Source organism: Myotis daubentonii, chromosome 2, assembly GCF_963259705.1.
Source record: "Myotis daubentonii chromosome 2, mMyoDau2.1, whole genome shotgun sequence".
Taxonomy (NCBI): domain Eukaryota; kingdom Metazoa; phylum Chordata; class Mammalia; order Chiroptera; family Vespertilionidae; genus Myotis; species Myotis daubentonii.
Window position 1 is genome coordinate 142,872,855 of NC_081841.1, and position 25,074 is coordinate 142,897,928.

General features: G+C 38.2%; 1 pseudogene; it reads right to left on the reverse strand.

The window, feature by feature from the left end:
* Window positions 1-1,751: 1,751 nt before the first annotated feature.
* Window positions 1,752-24,410, reverse strand: LOC132226705 (ATP-dependent RNA helicase DDX3X-like; annotated as a pseudogene).
* Window positions 24,411-25,074: the final 664 nt, after the last annotated feature.

The following is a 25,074-nucleotide window of genomic DNA, read 5'->3' on the forward strand; positions in this document are numbered from 1 at the left end:
TTCATTCTCACTAAAAAATTTAAAAAGTAAAATAAAATAAATAAATAAATACAAAGAGTTTTCAATTTTAGGTTTTCCCTTCCTCAACTTTTCTTATAATAAAAATTATGTGTTTTTTTTTTCTAATATGAGCAAAGAAAATAACAAACTTAAGCAGAAGGATGATTTGGTGTATATCTCAGACATACTTGACCAATAAATAAAAATAAATTTTGAGTAAAAAATTATTTCTAATATTATTTGTGGTATAGAAGACAAGATAAGTCAGGAAAGCTCATTGATCACTTTGCATGAAGCTCCCCCCCCCATTTTCTATTTTCTTTGTGGAATATTTTCTTAAATACATAAAATGGAAACTTAAGCTAAAATATTTTTGAAGTGCCATTTAAGAAAGGATTTTGGAAATTCACTAGTAGCTCTAAATGTGGGTAACAGGGTGTATGTAATCAGAATAAGCAGAATTTTGTGAACTTTTAGCTCATGATTAAGAGTTTTTAACTTCTATCCTTGAGACTCACAATAAACATCTCATTTCTTTTCATCCTCCTAGATTTTGCTCCTTGAGCTCTTTTTTTGTAAACACCAATCACTTGAAATTGAATATACAGAAGATTAGCCATTTCAAGAGTCATATGTCCTGCCTTACTAAAATATGCTAATATAGAAAATTATAAGGGATGTAGGGTTTTTTTTTTAATCTTTTGCTCTTTTCCATTCAAAGCAAATGTCACCACTAAATACTGAAATATTATTGCAGGCATATTTTATATATATAGCAAACATTAAAAACTGTGATTTAGTTGGATTTTTTTTAGGTTCCAAGATTGCTCCCAAAAATCATATACGACTAACTCACATTCACAGCAGATTTATTAAGGACAAGTAAAATATTAAATCCTTGGAAGTTATATTTTGCATTAAAGGTAAATTAAAACCATAAATTAAATTGTGCACAGATGAGCCCAGTCTTAGCAAACAGTAATCAGGTACTGTTTAATTTCCCTGTACTGAGGAGATAGATTCATCAGGACTCACTGAGTTTCTCTAGTAATTTTCAGGATCCCCTGCATGTTTGACATTTGCTCTATTAGAATCAGGTCTCCTTATAAACATAAGGCAAAGCATTCTTATATTAAAGAAAAAGAATGGCTTTGCCATACCAATATTTTAATCTAAAAAATATATATCTGCTGTTCTCTATAATGACATGCTCAGGAAGAAAAATATCCTTATGATAGAAGTTTACTATATTAAAGTCAGCCTTCTCCTTAAACACTTTAATAATGAATAGTTTTGTATGTGAGTGTGCTCAAGTTCAAAGTATACAGAATTTACAAAGTATCCCAAATTAAGTAAATTATTTTGTCAACAATTGATATCTTGAGCATTAATGAGTGAAGAAGACATCAAAATAAAAGTTGCTATAGAGTTCTTAGGCACAGTGTATGAACAACAAATTATACACACAAAATAATAAATGCAGTTTAGGATGGAGGCAGTCAGAAGGGGAGTGAATACAAACTATCGCATAGGAAGTCTTCCAACCGCCCTTGAAACAGGGCTGCTATTACTCTCATCTCTTCTTGTGACCTTGAACTCCTTTAAAAAATAGAAGTAGTGGAGCGACACAGTTGGTAATTCACAGTGTGTTCTAGAGGCTACCCAAGGCATAGACTGGCTGAGTTTCACGTGGTTTCCGTGCCATCTTGTTTAGCAGGATGATCGACTGGAAAGCATCCTCCGTTGCCATACTAGTCCACCTCTTGGGTGTTATCATTTCTTCCATACCATCATTGCTGTAAAGGGCGCCATAGCAACCTCCACCCAACTCTGCTGCTGTGCTGGCCGCCTCCACCACCAGGGCTGCTGCTGCTGCGACAGCCACTTTGGAGCTGGAATGGCTGGCATGCTACTACCTGGATAGCTCGGGCACCAAATCCTCCACAGCATTTATTCCTCTTAGAATGCCTGTGACTGCCATCTTTTGGCCGTGTTTCTATGCCATATTTTCTAACCAAGATGACACTTCTTGTTCAGCTTCCAGAAGAAAATCCAACAAATCCTTGATAATATTTATGTTCCTTTTGTTGAAGAACAAGAAGCAAGGCCATGATTTCCTACAAGTCCTGTACAGCCAATGCGATGTCCATATTATCATTCAGTAATTCAAATTGATAACTTGTTTCACATTTGAAGGATCCAGCCCTCTTGCTGCTAATGCTACAGACTCTGGAATTCGGCTTTTTCGTGAGAGAAACTACTGAAGGCCTCTGCTCTTTTTCTCTCTAAGGTCACTCTTCATGGACACACGTACAAGCATATTGTTCACGGAGTAAGAAACCCTTGAGAGACTCTGCCCTCTTTTTGGTTTCCACAAATATTGTCAGTGCATCTTTGCTGTTGTTTAATAAGGTCAAGCAGAAATGACTGGCTCTTTCTGTGTGATGTCCTCAGAGCTAAGGCCAAATCTTTCCGTAGCCAAAAAGCTATGTAAGAAATCATGACCAAGAATCAGTATTTCCTTAGAGGACACTACATATCATGGTGTGAATTTCCTTGGGTGGCATTGTATCTTGTTTATGTATTCTACTTATTTGAGATTCAAACCCCATATTTAACTTTGGGTCAGTTTTGTCCAACACCAAATATTTGTAGAAGTCTAATCCAGTATTTTATTCTTCCCATCATTTCAACCAAGTGTCTGGGAGAAGATAGTAGCAAGTGGCATCCATGTTCTAAATCTCAAATCTACTGGCTAACATCAGTACCACAGTGACAGTGAAAGGACTAACTAGATCTCTATAAAATTTTTCTGGGGTCATTATCCATCAGTACTGCCAGATCTTGTTGGTGTTAATACCAAAGAGATGGGTTATTGTTTGCAGCACCTGTACCTTCCATTTTCCTAAATGCCCTCAACGTCTCACCTGGGCTATATAGATAAATCTGACTGAAGATGGGCAAGAAAAACGCTGAAGTTTTTCCAGATGTTGTTTGAGCACAAACTACCAAGTGTCTTTTCTCTTTGATAACAGGAGTAGCATACTTTCACATTGGAACTGGGTGAGTCGAATGAGTAAACTAAGTTCCCCATGGTAGTTTTTCCAAGTGAACATCACTGAAACTTTCAGTATATGGGGACAGTTGTTACCTGTTGCCTCTATTGAAATGCCATATTTCTCCCAGGTTATCTCTAGAAGAGTTCCCTCCGCCAAATGCTCACTTTATGGGAGTGGGTTTGACCAATCATCTTCATCTGATTTGTTACACCAGTGACTGTATTCCCTAAACTCAAATTCACCAGGCACTTCTCAACATGCTGCCAAAGCTGTCATAGACACTTCATCTGTGATTATCAAATCTTCCCCTCCATCCACTTCTACAATCACTAAAGATACTAGACTTTATGAATCACTATGAGAATCAAAACTACTGTATACATTTTTATCTATATTAGAACTCCACCCTGAATTGTCTTTATCCTAGACTCTTTGTAACTTCTCTGTTCCTTAAGTGAGAAGGAATATATCATCCTGAGCTCACTGTACTTTTTCTACTCTATCTGAAGAATAAAGAGGAATCAGAATCTTCCATTGCTGAGAGAGTGTTTGATTCACAGAGAAGGTCTTCTTACCAGCAAACAATGACTCTCTAAAATGTATATTATTTTGTCTAACAAATGAAGTCTCCAGATATATACATTTTTGAACAATTTATGATTCAAAAGAAGTTTTAGGACATTACCTCCCAATAATCAGCAGATATGGCTAAGCAAATTATTAAATATAAGTATGATATAATGTTTTATATATTTTAAATGGATTCTAAATTATTTAATTTTAAGATAATCTCTTTAGATTTGTTTAATTGATACTCTAATTATCTATCATTTCAGATCAAAGATGATTGTATAAATTTTATCAGAAAGGCTGATTAAGATTTTACAATTTTGGCCCTGACTTGTGTTGCTCAGTGGTTAGAGTGTTGTTCCACACAAAGAAGGGTTGGTCACAGGTTCTATTCTGGGGCACATACCCAGGTTGCAGGTTTGATCCCCAGTAATGGGGCATGTGTGAGGCAGCCTATCAATGTTTCTCTCTCACATTGATGTCTCTTTCTCTCATCAATTAAAAAACAAAAACATATCTTTGGCTTAAAAAAAAAATTTACAATTTTGTATTAAGAATGACTTACTGGTCTATGCTTTTCTGTGATAAGGAATTAATAGAATTAAGTTTGGGGCTACTAAGCAAAGAACTGTGAATTCACTTAATGATTTGCAAGTAGCACAATGCCACATGGTAATTAATAGTACAAAGTTAAAACTATAATTTTAGAGGTAACTCTGAATTCCAGTATTGACCATAAATGGTTTTGTGTCAAACAATATCACAATTGGAATCACTGTAACTAAATGTATTTGTGAATATATTACACAAACAAAGTCATCATGGCTAATACTTCTAGTCATATTCAAAGTTAAATGATAAGTTCAATACAAACTTTTCATTCTTGCATATAAAATACAACATATGTAAATGCTTTAAGTTCATAGATTTTCCTAGCCCTGAATCTATAAAAAATATTTTCTTAGGTCTCAAGATACAATGATAATAAATAATTCAATGCCCAATACAAAATAAAGTATTTTACTAGTGTTATTTTCTGGAAATATCAAAACATTCCTCCTTATAGTTATTTAAATGGATAACAAACATTCCCAAAGCCGTTTAGTGTGGTTTTGTATTGAAGAGATTAGTGGTCCCCGGGGTCTCCTGAATTCACTAGTTTGCTCAACTAAACTTAGAAAAATGAAAAACTACATGCTTGGGCTTATATTCTTCAAATTGTAAATATTTCCAAAACTAGCATACTAGTTTTAAAAAAATTAGCATAGACAATAAAAGTCTACAAACTCTTCTAATACTGGCATATCCAACCCAGCGGATAATCGGGCAACTGGTCTTCACATTATCACTGAGTGGGAGCTAGATAGGTGAGGGAGTCTTCCTGAGATCTGCATATTGTCAAACCATTAAAACTCTTTTCTTCAAAGCCCCAGGATTGAAAGCTATATCATTAGGTGCATATAATTTTTAATTATGATTTCTTTTAATATATATTTTATTGATTTTCTTACATAGAGGAAGGGAGAGGGATAGAGAGTTAGAAACATTGATGAGAGAGAAACATCGATCAGCTGCCTCCTGCACGCCCCCGACTGGGGATGTGCCCACAACCGAGGTACATGCCCTTGACCAGAATTGAACCCGGAACCCTTCAGCCTGCAGGCCGACGCTCTATCCACTGAGCCAAACTGGTCAGGGCAAAATTATGATTTCTTAATCCTTTTAACCATTTCCTCCCACTGAAAAATAAAAGCAAGAAAACTATCAAATATCCTAGCTAATGGTTATGCAGAATTATTTGGATTATTATTACATTAGTGTTATTAATATGTAACAGATTAGTCTATGCTTATAAAAAATTCTATACCATATGTAATTCAGGGGGAGATTCTTACCCAGGACAAGGTCATATCTGTCAGTCAACTCTTATTTAGTTTCCCTAAATTTATTTGTCAAAAACGGTAAAATAATGCAGAGTTTTATATTTTCTCTTCATTTTTATTTTTCCTTGCTCTTGTCTTCTTTTTAACTTTTACACATTTCTGCTCCTTTGACTTTCACTAACTGATTATTAAAAAAATCACCAAGCATTTAAAGAACCTCTACTGTACGCTACACCATGTGCCAATAACTTTTTCAAACATTTCATTTTTTTTCACCTTTGCAGCAGTATCATGGACTCAATAATCTTCCAGTATTTCAAATGAGGAAATTGAAGTATGGAAAAATGAAGAGTGTTAGCAAAAGTCAAACACTATAAATTCTAGATGAGGGTTTGTATTCAGATTTCCTGATTATAAATCCATAGGCATTTCCTTTAACTTGGGTACCTTTGTTAATTTTTAAATTTATTTCTATATTTCTATATAGTGATGATGTCTAACATCATATTGCTTGGTCATTTAATTTCTTCATTCTTCTTTTCTTTTCACAAGTCTTGATGTGTTAATAAATTTGTCTTCAAAATAAAAACCTTTGGCATGAGAGATATGGAAAGTAGAAGTATCTTATGAATTTGAATAGAATACATACCACAAAATCTCCATTCTGAGGAAATATAATTCAGGATCTATTTCTTACTACTTTTATGTGGTTTTTTTTTCTGTCTTCTGAGCTCTTAACAGAAGTTTACTTGACTTAATCATATAAACCATTTGCACGGTGGGTTCAGTGTTAATATCGTTTATTATACAGTAAGTGGGGACACAAATATATTAATAATTTGTCTAAAGTCAAGAGGAAAGTCTAAATAGCAGTTGCAAACTTAGCAAAAAATGAAATTTATTTTCTTGTCTTTCTGTTAAGCACTTACCTTCCTTTAATATCAATATACAATCTATTTATATTTCCAGGTTTTATTAGTTATATGTGAACCTGAAAATGGCCACACTATTAAAACTATTTACTTAAGTTTATACAAGTCATCTTCTCTCTTTGTCCATTCTGGACATTATAGCAAAATACCACAGACTGGGTTGCTTTTACCCAATAGATATTTATTTGTCACAGTTGTGGTCTCAAAGTCTGAGACTTTTCATTGTGTTCTCACATGGCAGAAGGGGCTAAGGATATCTCTGTAACCTCTTTTATAAGGCACTGTTCCCATTCCTGGGGCTCCACCATCGTGACTGAAGCATCTCCTAAAGGTCCCACCCACTATATCATCTTAGGGTTAGGATTTTGACATATGAACTTGGGATGGGGGACACAGACATTCAGACCATAGTATCTACTCATACTAAAAACAGCACCAGCGGTTCTCAACCTGTGGGTCGCAACCCCTTTTGCGGTCGAACGACCCTTTCACAGGGGTCGCCTAAGACCATCCTGCATATCAGATATTTACATTACGATTCATAACAGTAGCAAGATTACAGTGATGAGGTAGCAACGAAAATAACTTTATGGTTGGGTCGCAACACTCAACATGAGGAACTGTATTAAAGGGCCAGAAGGTTGAGAACCATGAGCTAGATGCTTTGGGACTTGGATTGTCTTTTGCCTTATGCTTGGTTGCCGACAGGGAAGTTAACTTTATCATTTGGATTTGCTTCTCAGTATCTTTATCTAGTATGCTACAGGTTTTTTTCTTGTCAAGGTTGTTATGAGATCAATTAGATTATATAAATACCAGAATCCAGAAGATAGTCATCAATGGCAAGATTAGGTTTTGCCTCTCTTTAATTACTACGTATGCTTGCCTTTTTAGCTGGTAAATTAAATCAGATAATATTGAATGTCTTTAAGTGTCCATTGGTAAGTTATATGCACCTAGAAAAGAAATGTTATCTGTATCATTTATGTTGCATCCCCTCATAGTGGATTCCTGGCACACAGTAAAATTTTAGTGAACATTCACTAAACAAAAAATAATTCTGAGGTTTCTAGTTCTGCTTATAGTAAAACCTTGATATAATGAATTAATTCGGGCCAGGGGGTGTCCATTAAAGTCAAAATTCTGTTATTCAATAAAGTAAGTTTTCCAAATGTGTACCTTAAAAAGTTGACAAATTAGTTTACCTATTTTTGCTCCTATAGACATGTTTGTGTAATTAAAATTATGTATGAAAAGTTTAATTTCACAGAAGAGCTTTCTATATACATTACAGTAATTTTAAATTTATACTAAACAGGTCTAGTCAATGTGTGCATTCTCCAGTCACTGGGAGTAAACAAATGCACATGGCTGGGGCGTGGCTCAGTGCGGTTGGAACATGGGTGGGCTTGACCTAAAACTGCTGCAGAAAGTCAAGCCATGTGACAACAGAACCAATTACTGTGTAAAATGTGGTGTGATCACGAGCTAAGCATTCATGGACCATTGTTTATGAACGGTGACTTGCATTTAAATATGTAAACTATAGTTGTAGATATGCAATGTTTTTTCATGTTGGCAAATTTACTAGTGTTTTTTTTCCAACATATGGCCTATTTGCTAAAATTTGTTTAAAATAATAGTGAATTAATAATAAAAAACCCTGCTGACTTAATATAAGGAAACCTTGGTTAAAAGCATTTTAAAATGAACAAGGTGAAAATGTCATACATTCTACAAACTTCTTCATAATTATAATTTTTTTCGAAAAAGTAATTTTGTGAGTTATTTTATCTACTGATATTACTAGAATTATTAGGACATAACAGCTATTAAACAGTAGCGAGCTGTAGGATGTCAAGATAGAGTTCGGAAAACACTTATTAATAATCAGTGGAGTTTTCTACTGCCTGCTGTTTAGGAAAGTTTGGTCCTGAGGATATGTAAACCATTAGACCCTGGAAAAAAGAAGTGTCTAAAAAAAATGTGCTCTTACCACAATACATAGCTGGCATATGTTGCACCTGGGTGTCTTGAGCTGTGCAAATTAGCATGTGATCACAAACCAAGACCAAAATAAATCCAAGCCATGAGGGAAAGATATCAAACAGAGAAGATGAGAGAAAAGTAAAGAAGAACCCCTGTCTCTTTTTCCAATTGCTTTTCTATTAGCTTTTCAAGGAATCTGTATTGGGTGAGAAAGATTTTTATTTTCAGATTTACAGATAGATTTTCTTATATGGGAAACAGTGGGGGGTAGAAAAAAAAACATGGACTCAAGATAGGATGAGAGAGGCAACAATACTTGAAAAGATTCAATGAATTAGAAAGAATTGTCTACTCTTAAACCATTTAAAAGCTTGGCTAAATTAACTGCATCTAAAAATAAAAAAACACACAATTCTTTCTAATTAGGGAATATTTAACAACATCAAATATATTTAACTATATATTATTGTAAACTAAAGTAAATGTTAAGGCCTTTATGATAGTATTTTTGATTACCTGTTATGGGTCATTGTGTTTTATTCCACACATACCACATATACCAGTGATGGAGAACCTATGACATGCGTGTCAGAGGTGACACACGAACTCATTTTTTTGGTTATTTTTCTTTGTTAAATGGCATTTAAATATATAAAATAAATATCAAAAATATACATCTTTGTTTTACTATTCTTGCAAATATCAAAAAATTTCTATATGTGACATGACACCAGAGTTAAGGTAGGGTTTTTCAAAATGCTGACACGCCGAGCTCAAAAGGCTCGCCATCACTGGACTAGATTGTGGTGAAGATTTTCAGAGTCTGGCCTTGTGAGGGATGAACTTCCCGCAATTGCCAAAGGGGGCAGTGCTCAGGCTTTCTTATCAGCTGGCCCAGATAAGTCGTTTTATGGCCTGAATGTGGTCGAACTGTAAATCTTTCTTGAGAAAAATGTGTTTCTGTTTTTGAATGGGTTATTCTATAAATGTTAATTCAATGAAGTTAATTTATAATCCTGTTCAGATCAACTCTATCCTTACTGATGTTCTACCTGTTTTATCTATCAATTTATAGCAGAGAGGTTTCAAATTCTCTTTCTCTTTGATACCATTTTATATTTTCTCTTTGTGTATTATTTTTCCTTCGGGCTTTTTTTTTTTTTTTTTTTTTTTAGAAAAACTAGTTTACTTGTTAGCCTAGGGTTTACAGTTTGTGTGTTTAAATAATGCATGTGCACCATCACATCTATAATAATAAAAGCGTAATATGCTAATTAGGCCAACATCTTCCGGACATCATTCCAGACGTCCTTCCTGACCAAGCCCTGGCTGGAGGGAAGCCAGCCCGGGTCCCGGGTCCCGGGTCCTGGATCCCTACCAGCAGCCAGAGGAGGGAAGCCCGGGTCCAGGGTGCCAGAGGAAGCCAGTGCTGGCTGCCGGGAGAAGGAAGGCCTACTCTTGCATGAATTTCCGTGCATTGGGCCTCTAGTATTGCTATTACACAGTATGTGTGCTGCAGTTACTATTAGGAGCTCAGCTGAGCTGGGTGAGAAAAAGCTGAGCTGTCAGATGTCAGAGTAGTCAATTCAAGCAACAATCCAGGAAAAAAATAAAAAAGCTAAGTATGTAATTATTTACTGCAATGGAAAATCAGCAAGAGAGCCCTCACCAGTTTTGCTCAATGGTAAGTGGGCCCGAGGACTGAAGGATCTTATGTTTGATTTTGGTCAAAGGCACGTACCTCAGTTGCAGGCTAAATATGCAAGTGTGGGAGGCAACCAGTCGATGTGTCTCCCACACATCGATGTTTCTCTCTGTGTCTCTACTTCTCCCTTCCACTCTCTCTAAAAATCAATGGAAAATAATAACCTCAGGTGAGGATTAACAATAAAAAAGATAATCAGCAAGAGGCTAAAAACAAAGAAGCCCAAAAGACTGGGAGAGGGACAGACAGACTCCGGCACTGTTATGCACTCTGAGGTTGCGGAAGGTACAGGAGTAAAAGGTATAGGTACTGAGTCAGCATGGAGAAAAGTGTCTTCATGGATTCCTGTCCCCTTCACACCCCCAAAAGGCACCTCAGAAGAGGACCCTGAAGAAGACCCTTGCCCAAGGCCTCATATAAATCAATTTAAGAATGAAGCTGCTGGGGTTAAAAATCTAAATATATGAAGAGCATGGATGTCCAGGGGGTCTCAGACCTTGCCTACAATTCTCTTCATAGGCGGCAAGGCATGGGCTATGCCCCAAGTCTGGTGTGGGGAAACAGCATTCCCATGTGAGACATGACAGGCACAGCTTTTGTACTTGCCTATTGTCAGACCTGAAAAATCACAGATAAGTTTTTAATCAGGAGCCACGTGTTCAGTTAATTGCCTTTAAGAAGTTTCCTCAATTCCTTACCCCCATACCTATGGCATTGCTGTCATTTATGTCAATTATCCATAGGTTATACATACCTGATATACTATTACTAGATTGCTTTAAACAAGAAACTGTTTTTTTATATCAACAAAAAACAAAAACATAAAATACTTTATTTTGTTTTCACTTATACCTTTGTAAACCTCTACTTTATGTAGTTCCAAGTTTCTGACTTATATCTTTTTTTCTCCCTGAAGAACTTTTAACATTTCTTTCAGAGCAATTATGCTAGAAATGACTTCACTCTTTTTTTTATTTCTCAGCCTTTATTTTCCGTTCAATTTCAAAAGTTAATTTCACTGATTATAAATTGGATATAGATTTCTAGGTGTTTTTGTTGTTGTTTTCTATTTAACACTTGAAATGTTCCAACACACCACTTTTTTGCAAGGTTGTTTGATGATAAGGTTGCAGAAACTCTTGTTTACTGTTTATCTATATGTTAGACTTTTTTAAAATTTTTATTCAATTTATTATTTTATATTTTTCCTACAGTTTGAATATGAGCCTAGTTTTTTGTTTGTTTGTCTTTACTTTGCTGTTGTTGTTGATCTTGCTTGAGCTTCTCTGAGATTTTTTAATTTAGGGCTTAGTGCCTGTCATTAATTTAGTAAAGTATTTGGCCATATTACTTCAAATATTTCTTCTACCTTTCTCTTTCTTTGCTTTATAGTGCACAAATTATTTGTTCTTGAATGTTCTTTTTTTTTTTTCTTCTTTTTAATTCATATTTCTCTTCTGGGAGGTTTCTATTGATCTATCTTCAAGTTCACTGATTCTGTCCTCAGCTGTGAAAAGTCTATTAATAAACCTGTCCCAGACATTGTTCAGTTATAGTACTGTATTTTTAACTTCTGGAGTTTTCTTTTTATTCTTGCTTAGAGTTTTCACCTCTTTCTTATGTTATCTATGTAGTCTAACATGTTGTTTATTTTTCCTATCGGGCCTTCTAATACTAACTTTAAATCACCTCTCCAATAATTCCTACATGTGTCATGTCTGAGTCTGGTTTTGGTAACTTCTTTACTTCTTCAGAATATTTTTTCTTGTTTTTTGCATACCTTGTAATTTTTTTAAAATATATTTTATTGATTTTTTACAGACAGGAGGGGAGAGGGATAGAGAGTTAGAAACATAGATGAGAGAGAAACATTGATCAGCTGCCTCTTGCACGTTCCCTACTGGGGATGTGCCCGCAACCAAAGTACATGCCCTTGACCGGAATCGAACCTGGGACTCTTGAGTCCACAGGCTGACGCCCTATCTGCTGAGCCAAACCGGTTAGGGCCACCTTGTAATTTTTATTGAAGCTGGTATTTTATATTGAGTAATAGGTACTGAAATAAATAGACCTTCACTGTGAGGATTTATGTTAATCTGACTAAGACTTGAGCTATGCTGATGTACTTTGTAGGTATTGATAGGATAGACGTCAGACTTCTTTAGTGTCCTTATTTTTTGTCACCTAATGTGTGTTTTTTTCAATTGTTGATACTATTACAGATGTCCATCACCGCCCCGCCGCCCCCCCCCCCCAACACCTTTTGCTTTTCTTTGTATAACTCCTAAGAGAGAGTCTGTGCCTGACATTTCTTTTGGCTTCACTTTGTATTTAGTATCTTGGAGACTCATGGTATGGTGGTAGGACATAGGGAAGAGAGTATTCCATAATTTCATGACTTTGTCTCAGTCTTTTCATGGATTATTTCTTGGGGTTTGTCTTTCACAAGTATTTCTGTCCCTACTCCAAGGGTATAAGTTTTTGTCCCTCAGACATCTATTCCCTTTCCTAAGAGCAAATTCACATCTACTTTCTGAAACCCTGTCTTCTATTGAACTTTTACCCCTTCGGTAAGACAAGAAGACTGGAGCTGGGGCAGAATTATTTCTTCAAGTTGTGGTAAGACTTTAGAATTTCCTTCTGGGGAATGTATTCCCCCCTATGATTAGAAGTTTTATAGGGAGAAGATTTGGGGCAGTTTTCCAGATCGGTGCTCTCCCACCCCCTCACCTTGACCAGGGCTATGAAGGGATCTTCCTCAGATCCTCACATGAGAAACTGTTGAGAATCCTTATGTAAAATTCTGCATATCCGTGGTGGGCCACTTATGACAGTGGACCCTGGGAGTTTCTCACATGCACAATATTCTGAACTCAGCCTACAGAAATTATGTGAAATAACCATTTTAGTTTTCCTATCATCCTATTGATTCTAGCAGCTTTTGCTGCAGGTGATAAAATCTCAGGTTCCCTCTGGATGTGCCAGTCTTCTATATGTCAGTACTATGGTTTGTCCAGCTAAGTCAATTATCTGATGGGTGTTAGAAAAGCCATAGGGTTTTAGACTGTATAGCTTTTCATTGTTGTAAGGACAGTGACATGTCAGATCTGATACTGGCAGTCTTGTAAAACATCTTTAAAAAAAATATATATATATATTTGATTGTTACAGAGAGGAAGAGAGAGGGATAGAGAGTTAGAAACATCAAAGAGAGAGAAACATTGATCAGCTGCCTCTTGAACAACCCCGACTGCGGATGTGCCCACAACCAAGGTACATGCCCTTGACTGGAATCGAACCTGGGGCTCTTCAGTCTGCAGGCCGATGCTCTATCCACTGAGCTAAACTGGTTAGGGCTAAAACAGCTTTTGCTTCAGATCTCTAAGCAGGTCCAAGCAATGCTGATCCAAAAGGAATTATACATCACACAGTAAACCCTTGACTGCATACATAGGAAAGTGAACTTTTAGTCAATTTAATTAGAAGTCTTAAAGAATATTTGACTTTCACACCATTTGGTCAGGGAGAAAAATATTTTAATTATATATTTTTTAATTTAAAGTGCAGTATTTTACCTATATAATATTAATATAATATGGATGTTTGGCTTAGGAAATTAAATTAACCATTATAAGATACCATTGCTCATATGGGAAAAATATGTTGTAGGCTTTTTATAAGTAATGGTAAACAAGTCTTGGACTACAGCAAGGCAATAAATTATAGCCTGCTGTCAGAAGATAGATTATATCTGAAATCTGAAGAAAGTTCTGGAGCTTAATCTTAGCATGAAAACTTCTAAGAAAAAACTACTTAAAAAGTATTTTTATTATTTTGACACATCGTGATAATTACTTGTGTTTTATCTCTTCATGTCATTTAGTTATTATAATATTTATTAATTTTTATACAGATTGAACATGGAGGTACATTGCTTTGGAGTAAGTGGTGTATTTGACTGAGGCTTCAGTTATCTTAAAGAAATCAATAAAAAGTACCATGACTAAGGGGATAAAGAGAAAAAAGAGAACACAAATCAACGGTATTATACTGTTATGAATATCTAAATCTAAGGGGGAAAATAAGTGCATATTCAGGAAAACCCAAAATATATGAGCCATCGGGACGCCCTTGACTCATATATAAAATCTGATTTCTACCTATACTTCACGATAGAACAAATAACTCCACTCAAAATGAATTTCTGAGTTTTACAATATACCTTACCCTGAAGAGTAAACAGAAGATAATCCTTACAGTATAAAGAAAAGCTTACACTGAAATAGTTTTGTGGAGTTATATACATAATAGGCTTGGGTAAATTTATTGTTTGATTCACATAATCATCACTGTCAAATTCCATGAAATGGCAGGCATGACAAATTGCAAGCATAAGCTCCCTGATGTTTTTTCCTTGTTTTCTGAGATCGAGCTGTTGTTTTTAGTATTGTGTTTCCTACAAATCCTTCCAATTCCCTCTGCCTTCTCTTCACCAACTTGAATAGTGTCTAAAGAAACTAGCTTGACAAGTTTTAGAAACTTTTGATTTTGGGCGATTCTAGATGCCATTAGAGATAATCATAAAATGTGTTTATTTCTTTCAGACCCAAAATTTCAGGAAGTGTACTCTATATATGCCCAAGGCATGTCTTCCAGAAAACACTGGTTCTTGAATATAGGCAAAGAAAATAGATTAACAGAGCTACCCCTCAAAAAATGAAAATAGCCTATGTGTCACTAACTTCCAAAACTGTTTTCTAAAATTTAATTTCCTGTTATTTTAATTTTTGTTTTTTAGGTTCATTGATATATGGTTTACAGACATAGCTTTTTAGCTATGTGGTTTGTTGAGTTTGGCAAATTTATGCAGCAAGGTATCCAGTTCCAACATCAGTATAGAAAATGTTAGCACAAACTCAAAAAAAAAGAATAAAAAAGTCTGCTGTCTTTAACACTGTACCCTTCCTCATTCCTCAGACTGTGCTCTCCACTAACTGGCTTTCCATCATTATAGTTTTGCCTTTTTAAGACTCATATAAATAGAATCAGCTGTCAATATGTTCCATGTGCCCATTCCTCTGATTCTGTTTTGTTCAGCAGTTTATTTTGTTCATTAGATTCGCATATAAGTGAAATAATATGGTATTTGTCTTTATCTCACTGGCTTATTTCATTTAGCATAATAACCTGCAGGCTCATTTATGGTGTGAAAAAGGTAAGATTTCCTTCTTTATTATGGACAAATACTATTCCATTGTAAACATTTACCCCAGCTTTTTAATTCACTCATCTACTGATGGGCACTTGGGCTGCTTCAAATCCTAGTTATTGTAAATAACGCTGCAATGAGCATGAGGGGCATATATTCCTTTTTTAAAAAAATACATTTTATTGATTTTTTTACAGAGAGGAAGGAGAGGGACAGAGAGTTAGAAACATCGACGAGAGAGAAACATCGATCAGCTGCCTCCTGCACATCTCCTACTGGGAATGTGCCCGCAACCAAGGTACATGCCCTTGACTAGAATCGAACCTGGGACCCTTCAGTCTGCAGGCCGACGCTCTATTCACTGAGCCAAACCAGTCAGGGCAATATTCTTTCAAATTAGTATTTCAGGTTTCTTCAGAGAAATTCCCAGAAGTAGAATCACTGGGTCATAGGCAGTTCCATTTTTAATTTTTTGAGGTAACTCCATACCACTTTCCATAGTGACTCTACCAATCTGCATTCCCATTAACAGCGCACAAGGGTTCCCTTTTTCCACATGCTCACTAACACTTGCCATTTGTTGATGTATTGGTGCTAGCCATTCTGACAGGAGTGAGGTGATATCTCATTGTGGTTTTAATTTGCATTTCTCTGATAATCAGTGAAACTGAACATTTTTTTATATGTCTATTGGATATCTATGTCCTCTTTGGAAAAGTGTCTAGTCATGACCTTTGTCCATTTTTCAATTGAATTATTTGTTTATTTGGTGTTGAGAATCATAAGTTCCATATAAATTTTGGGTGTTAACCCCTTGTCAGATGTATCGGCAAATATATTATTCCTTTCAGTGGGTTGTCTTTTCATTTTGTTGATCATTTTACTTTACTAAAATTTTTTTTTAGTTTGATGTAAATCTGTTTTTTGTTTGTTTGTTTGTTTTTTCAATCCTCACTCCAGGATATGTTTCTATTGACTCTTTTTTTTAGAGAGAGAAACATTAGTGTGAGAGAGAAACATCAATCAACTGCCTTCCATACTGTCCCAATAGGGGATCAAACCCACATCTAGGTATGTGCTGTCACCAGAAATCGAACACTCAAACACTCAATCTTTTGGTGAATGGGACAATGATCCAACTAACTGAAACATTAATATCCCTCAAATGTTTTAAGATTAATTCTTCCAATCTATGTACCTTTTATAGCTCTTTATGTGTTTTGTTTTGCACTAATTACTTTTACAAATGTTTTGTAGATTTTATCAAATAAATTTTGCACTTTTATATTAAACTAGAGGCCCAGTGCACAAAAATTTGTGCACTCAGTGGGGAGGGGGGTCCCTCAGCCCGGCCTGTGCCCTCTCGCAGTCTGGGACCCCTCAGGAGATAACGCCCTGCTGGCTTAGGCCTGCTCCCGGGTGGCAGAGGGCAGGCCCAATCCCTAGGTGCAGCCCCGGGTCAGGCTCAGAACAGGGCTGATTGGGGAGTTGGGGCGCCGCCCCCTGTCATGCACAGAGCAGGGTGGAACGGGAGATTGCGATGCCACCCTCAGTCACGCACAGGGTAGGGCCAATTGGGGGGTTGGGGCACCGCCCCCTGTCACACTCAAGGCAGGGTCGATGGGGAGGTTGTGGAGCCACCCCCAGTCATGCACAGAACAGGGCCAATCAGGGTGTTGGGGCACTGCCCCCTGTCACTCACAGAGCAGAGCCCATGGGGGGGGGTTGGGGCACTGCCCTCTATCACCCACAGAGTAGGGCCGATCAGGGGGTTGAGGCGCTGCCACTATCACACTCAGGGCAGGGCCGATGGGGAGGTTATGGTTCTACCCCGTCACACACAGAGCAGGGCCCATGGGATGGGGGGTTGGGGCACCGCACCCTGTCACACACAGAGCCGCAGGGTGATCAGGGGGTTTGGGCGCTGCCCCCTGTCATGCTGAACCCGGTGCCGGGAGGCCTCACGGCTCTGCTGATCCCAGGGCTGGGAGGCATATTACCCTTTTACTATATAGGATAGAGGCCTGGTGCATGGGTGGGGGCCAGCTGGTTTGCCCTGAAGGGTGTCCTGGATCAGGATGGGGGTCCCCACTGGGGTGCCTGGCCAGTCTGGGTGAGGGACTAGGGCTGTTTTCAGGCTGGCAGATGACTAAAGCTCCTAACCGCTCCTTTTTTCTTTTTTTTTTTTATTCTGGGCCAGCTTTAGCTCTGAGGCTTGGCTCCAGATCTTAGGCCTCTGCTGCTGAAAGCAGGTATCTTTTTTGTTTGTTCTATAATCGAAACACTGTTTCAACTCCAGCTCTGAGATCCCGGCTGGCTGAAACAGGTTTCTGGGGTTTTGTTTAGCTTCTATATTTGTAACAGTGTTTCAAACTGCAAGCTCAGAGGCCGGCAGTGGCAGGCGGGGAACGTTGGAGTCCTCCGTCACTGAAGCAAGCAAGCCTCCTGTTCGCTTCAAGCTGCCTGGCTGCTGGCCACCATCTTGGCTGGCAGTTAATTTGCATATCTCCCTGATTAACCAATGGGAAGGGTAACGGAGGTACAGCTAATTACCATGTTTCTCTTTTATTAGATAGGACTAGAGGCCCGATATTTGTGCAAAAGTAGGCCTTCCTTCCCCTTGCTGCCGGCACTGGCTTCCCTCCAGCACCTGGGACCTGGGCGTCCCTTGCAGCCCTGGCTTTGCCCTGGAGGTCATCTGGAAGGATGTCCTGTCAATTAGCAAGTTACACTTTTATTATTATAGACTAGAGGCCCAGCGCATGAAATTCGTGTGACCGTACAGTCCCTAGGCCTGGCTTGAGATCAGGGGCATCTTCCCCAGCTTCCCGCAGCCAGCATTCCCCACCCCCGCCACCTACCCCAGATTCCCCATTTGCCATTGAGCAATCAGAGCTTGCCAGCCAAGCAAAAGTACCAATAGGTGGTCAGAGCACCTCATAGTGACTGTTCCGAGCAGTCGTTCTGGTCATTCTTCCGTTAGGGTCAATTTGCATATTACTGTTTTATTACCAGGTGTACCAGTTAATAATGTGGATTTTTTAATCAAAGAAAACATGATAATTTCAAGAGAAACATCAAAACTGCTGTATTCAAAGTAATGTCCATCACTAGCTACATATTTCCCCCATCTTTCAGGTAATTTGTGGATACCATTCCAATAGAACTTTTCTTGTTTTGAGGCAAACCATTCAGAGACACAATTTTCCACTTCTTTGTACATTTTGAAGTGCTGCTCAGACAATGCATGTGCCATCTATCAGAACAAGTGGTAATCTAAAGGAGCAAGGTCTGATGAATATGGTGGGTGGGTTAATACTTCTGAGGCAAGATCTTTTAACATGTCTTTAACAGGTTTTGAAGTGTGTTATGGTGTGTTATCATGAAGCAAAATTACTTTGCCGTGTCTTCTGGCCCATTCTGGTCCTTTTATGATCAAAGTGTGGTTCAAATTGATGATTTGTTGTCAGTAGCGATTAGTATTAATGGTTTCACCTGGTTTTAGAAGCGCATAATCACCACACCTTCCTGATCCCACCAAATGCAGAGCATTATATTCTTTTCGAAGTGACTTGGCCTTGCAGTCAATGTTGATGGTTGACCTTGATCAACTCATGATTTTGTGCCTTTGGGATTCTCAAAATAAATCCACTTTTCATCACAAGTCACAATTTGATGCAAAAAAGACTTTCTTTCATGCCATTGAAGCAACATTTTACTGATTTTTTGGTTTTCCATTTGTCTTTGGTTCAGTTGATGTGGCAGCCATTTTCTTTCCTTTAAAATCTTTCCAATTGCTTGTAAACAATTGGAAATTGTTGGCTGAGCAATGTTTAATCTTTCTGCAAGTTGTTTTTGAATTTGACACGCATCTTCATCCAATAATGCTTGTAATTGTTGAACTTCAAACTTTTTTGATTGACCTGGACATTCTTTGTCTTTTACATCAAAATCATCACTTTTAAAGCGTTTAAACTAGCATTCACAAGTATGTTGACATAGAGCATGTTCACCATAAGCTTCCTGAAGTACACGATAACTTTCAGCAGCACTTTCCTTCAAAATAAAGTAACAAGCTAAAACTTCCCACAAATCCTCCTTTTTTCACATGAAATTCAACATTTTTAAGCATAAAAATATCTATGATGTTAAGACCTTCAGAAAATTTGACATATGAAGTTTTGAAGCTTGTCAATACAAAATAGCAAACATATCAATGGCATATATATCAACATATGTGTAACTCCATGTATTGAAAGATATCTGCATTATTAACTGGTTCACCTGGTATGTAGGATACAGGCCCAGTGTACAAGAGGGGGCCCCTGATTGGGGTGGGGGAACCCGATAAGGGGTGGGGCTATCTGGGGCAAGGGGCCTTGGGTAGTTTTCAGGCCACCATGCCCCTGATCAGGGTGGGAATCCCCGCTGGGATGCAGGGCCGGCCAGGGGGAGGGATTTTCAAGCTGGCCTTGCCCCCAATCGGGGTAAGGGTCCCCACTGGAGGGTGGGACAAGCCAGGACAAGGGGTGTGCAGGCAAGCCCCAACCCCAATTGGGGTGGGGGTCCCTGCTGGTGGATGGGACCAGCCAGGGCAAGGGGGGGCAGTCATTCTGGTCTCTGGTCATTCTGGTTGTTCCAACGTTTCAGTCGCTAGGCTTTCATTATGTAGGATTTATTAGTTTGCTATGTTAAATTGATTCCTAAAATTAATTTTATTTTTCTATTTTTTAATGTTTAAGCCTAGATAATTTAATTAAATGATTATTTTCTTGTGTCATACAAGCATTTAATTCCATGAATTTTCAGCTAGGAAAGACTATAACTGCAACTAAAAAATAGTTATATTTTGTTTTCACCTTTCCTCATTTCAAATATTTTCTATTTGCTTGTTAGTTCTTCCTTGACTCAGAGGGAATTTTGAAATTTATTGATGATTTCAAGAAGCTTTTTCATTATTAATTTCTAGTTTAATTTTTATGGTCAATATATTTTTATATAATTATAATTATTTTGCATGTGGTGAAGCTTTGTGATGGTATATCTTTGTGAAGGTTATTGATACCCATGAAAATAATACAGGTGCTACCACTGGATGGGTTATGCAAGTAAGTTAATAGTGTTGTTCAGATCATTTATATAATTTTTATATTACCTCTATTTGTTCTAAAACTTATTAAAATTTGAAAATAACCAAAATTTATCTTAAGTGTGAACTTGTTCTTTCAGTTATATATGTACTATTTGTTTTATGTATCCTGAAGCTCCCTTGTTAGATACATATAACTTGTAGATGGTTATTTCTTTCTAGTGTATTGACCCCTTTTCATAACATAATGCTCATTATTATCTCTTTTATATAACTATACTCATCTGATGCCAATATAGACTCTAGTTATCTATTGGATAGAATTTTGTTTTGTTCCATTTACTTTAAAAAATATATATTTTATTGTTGATAGTATTACAGATGTCTCCCATTCCCCTCTTATTCCTCTGCTCCCAGCCCCTACACACACACTTCACAGGTCTTCACCACCCTATTGTCCTTGTCCATGGGCTATGCATATAAGTATATAACTTCTTTGATTTATCTCTTCTCATCCACCCATCCCCACATTGAAATATGTCAGTCTGTTCTAGCCTCCATGCTTCGGGCCTTATTTTGTTGGTCAATTCATTTTGTTTATTAGATTCCAGGAATAAGTGAGATCAAGTGATATTTATTTTTCTCAGATTGGCTTATTTAATTTATCATAATAGTTTTTGCAAACATTCATAATGTTAATAATATGCTCATCCAATATAATGAAAGCCCAGTGACCGAAATGGCGAAATGACCAGAATGACCAGAGACCAGAACAACCACTGCCCCTCTACCCGGCCAATCCCACTCCCCACTGGGGTCCTCCAACCTGGTCAGGGGTGGGGCTGCCAGAAAACTGTCCCTGGCCCCTTGCCCAGGCTGGACCTGCCCCCCAGCAGGAACTCCCATACTGATCTGGGGCCCCCATCAGGGCAGGCCAGCCACCCCGCACCCATATACAGGGCCTCTATCATCATCATGTATAATAAAAGGGTAATATGCAAATTGACCCTAACATGAAACAACCAGAATGACTGTTCAACCAGTTACTATGAGGTATACTGACCACCTCTCGGTTCCTTTTCCTGGCCTGAAGACTCCTATCTCTCAATGGCAAATGGGGAGCTGGGAGTGGGTGGCAGGGGGTGTGGGTGGTGCCAGGCCAAGGCCCCCACCCCACCGGTTGCCCCACACCCATAGGGCAACCAGTGGAGAGGGCGAGGCCAGCGAGAGGGCGGAACAGCCGACCTCTTGGCTCCTCTCCCCGGCCAGCAAGGCTCCAATCACCAGATGGCAAATGGGGAACTGGGGGTGGGTGGTGGAAAGAGGCAGAGCTGGCTGAAGGCAGCTGTGGAAAATGGCCCTGATTGCAAGCCAGGACTAGGGACCATACCAGTGCATGAATTTCATGCACCAGGCCTCGAGTATACTATGAAATGCAATGACTATGATTATCTAATCATATAGGATAGTGCCTTAAACCAATTACCTCTTAATGATTTGCTTACCTCTATTTTCTCTATGTTAAGTATAATAAAAATGAGATTAACAAATATTTAAAATACTATATCAATTACATTTGTGATGAATTTTCTGTGTACATATCTGATTAATTTTTAGAATAAATACTGAAAAATGGAACCACTGAGCCCTGGTAAGAGTGGCTCATTTGGTTAGAGCATCATCCCAGGAATCCCTGGTTCAGTTGCTGGTCACAGCACATACCCACCTGCAGATTTAATTCCTGGCTCAGGTGCAATTTTTCTCTCTCACATCAGCATTTCTCTCTCTCTCTCCCTTTCCCTTTTTCTTGCTGTAGAATCAGTGAAAAATGTATTCTCGGGCTAGGATTTTAAAAAAATGGAACCACTGAATCCAAATAAAAATTGCATAAAAAATTTCAATATCGGCTTTCTACTACACAACAAATTTTCATAATAAAGTGGACATAAATTGGTTGCTGTGTACTATATAATTTACGCAATATATGTATTCACATATTGATTTCAGAGTGGAAGGAAGAGGGAGAGAGAGATTGAAAGGTCAATGATGAGAAAGTATAATTTTTTGGCTGCCTTCTGCATGCTCCCTGCTGGGGACCAAACCTGCAACCCTGGCATGTGCTCTGGCCAGCATTTGAACCGTGAACTCTTGATTCAGTGGTCTATGCTCAACCACTGAGCTATACTGGCCATGCTATTTTACACATTTCTCATAGTACAACATCGCTTAGATATAGTAATCAGTAGAAACTCACATTGTCAAAAAAACTATTAGTCTCACAATACATATTGGGTATTATAATATTACTAGTGACCTGGTGCACGCATTTGTGCACATTGAAAGGAAATTAATTAGAAGGTGGCCAGCAGGGAAGGACTGGGCAAAATGGGACGGACACACCCTGGAGTCAACCTCCTACGGTCCTTCCCCAGCGTCTGTGGAGTGAGCGGAGTCCCTCCAGCAGGGAGCGTCCCTCAGCCTGGCCTGTGGGGATCTGGCCAAAATAAATTTTCTGACATCCCCCAAAGGGTCCCAGAGTTCAAGAGGGCACTCTGCCAAGTTTCTATTGTACAAGGTGTGGAACGCAAATGCAAGTGTGCAGTAAATCAGATTCGGGCCGACAGTACCTCAGCAACAACATGACCCATGGCCGGAGGTGGAATCAGGAGGACCTGCAAGGAATCGGGCTCCCTCCTCTCTTGTTTCGGGGTGCATCACCCAAGAACTGCCACTAACAAGTCAATGCAGCTCCGCAGCTCCTCCATTGAGTGTCTGCCCCCTGGTGGTCAGTGTGCAACATAGCGACTGGTCTGATGGGCAGAGGGAAACTTAGCATATTAGGCTTTTATGTATATAGATGGAATAAGGGCTGTTGAGATTTGAATAATGGGCAGTAGCTTTTTTGCCAATTATTATACTGGTGATGGTGAGAAAAAAAAAATAAGTTTTGATAAAAAAGAAAACTGTTTTAATACTCTGGATTTTCTCAAGCAAAAAAAAAAGGATAAATGTAATAAGTACATTTATTGTTGACAGACCTGAATGAAAATAACTGTTTGTTACACTGTATTATAAAAAATTATAGTTTGCCTGGGAAAAAGTGGTTATGAACTAAAAAGTCTGAAAATTTCTATTTCTTAACATCTTTTTTACCCATTTGCTTTCTGATATCAGAATTGCTTTTTGTTGTTATTTTTTAATGTTTTTATTAATTTTTTAGAGAGTCAGGAAGGGAGAGGGAGAGAGAAACATAGATCATTGCCTCCCATACACATTCTGCCTGGGGATTGAACCCGTAATCTGGGTGTGTGCCCTGACAGGGAATGTAACCAGTCACCTTCTGGTGGATAGGACAATGCTCAACCAACTGAACCCCACTGGTCAGGGCTCAGAGTTGTTGTTTTTTTGTTGTTGTTTTTGTTTTTTTGTAATATATTGTTATTGATTTCTAAGAGGGAGGAAGGAGAGAAAGATAGAAATATCAAAGATGAGAGAGCATCATTGGTTAGCTGCCTCCTGCACATGCCCTACTTGGGATCAAGTGCACAACCTGGTCAAGTGATTTGATGGGAAATTGAACCATGACCTCCTGGTTCCTAGGTTGATGTTCATCCATTGAGGAGCCACACTGGCCAGACCAGATTTTCTAATAAGAGGAAAGTTTTTAGAAATTTAAGTTTGTATTATAAATGAGCCCTGCACTTGTATTCCCAAACTGACTTTCTAAATAACCAAATCATACTCTTACTAGAGGCCCGGTGCACAAAATTCATGCAAGAGTACTCCTTCTTCTCCCTGCTGCTGGCACCGGCACCCGAGGCCCGGGTTTCTTTCTGGCTGTGGCATCCAGGACCCGGGCTTCCCTCACAGAGAGAGGCCCCACTCACCTGCTGCACCCGACAGTCAGTGGCCTGGACCTCCCTCTGCAGGGTGATCACGGGGTGATGACTGGACCCCTGACCAATGAATCGCATTGCACCCACTTTGGCTGGCCTGGTGCCAGTGGGTGTCACAGCATGTTCCCAAATGGTTGCCTGGATGGTCTTTCCACTGTTCAGCTTTTATTGTATAGGACTAGAAACACTGAAATGGGTTCTTTATCTGCTTTTTCTTTGTTTATTCAAATGACATTTTAAAAATGTGAAATAATGGAAATATAAGTGATCTAATTTGCATTTCTTTGATTGTCAAGGCCCAAATTTTTCCCCTTTAACATTTTATATATTGTTAACAGTGTTTTTATAAAGAAATTGTCCTATTTGTAAAAATTACCTATTTTTCTATTCACTTGTTGTCCTTTTAAATGGATCACTTCATCGACACCCACTGTTTATACCAGCGATGGCGAACCTTTTGAGCTTGGCGTGTCAGCATTTTGAAAAACCCTAACGTAACTCTGGTGCCGTGTAACATATAGAAATTTTTGATATTGCAACAAGAGTAAAACAAGGATTTATATTTTTTATATGTGTTTTATATATTTAAATGCTATTCAACAAAGAAAAATCAACCAAAAAATGAGTTCCCTTGTTACCTCTGACACGCGTGTCATAGGATCGCCACCACTGGTTTAGACAGTAGTGAAAGAGATCAGCTAGCTATTTATGTTATTAGTAAAAATATGGATGCCCCAATGTA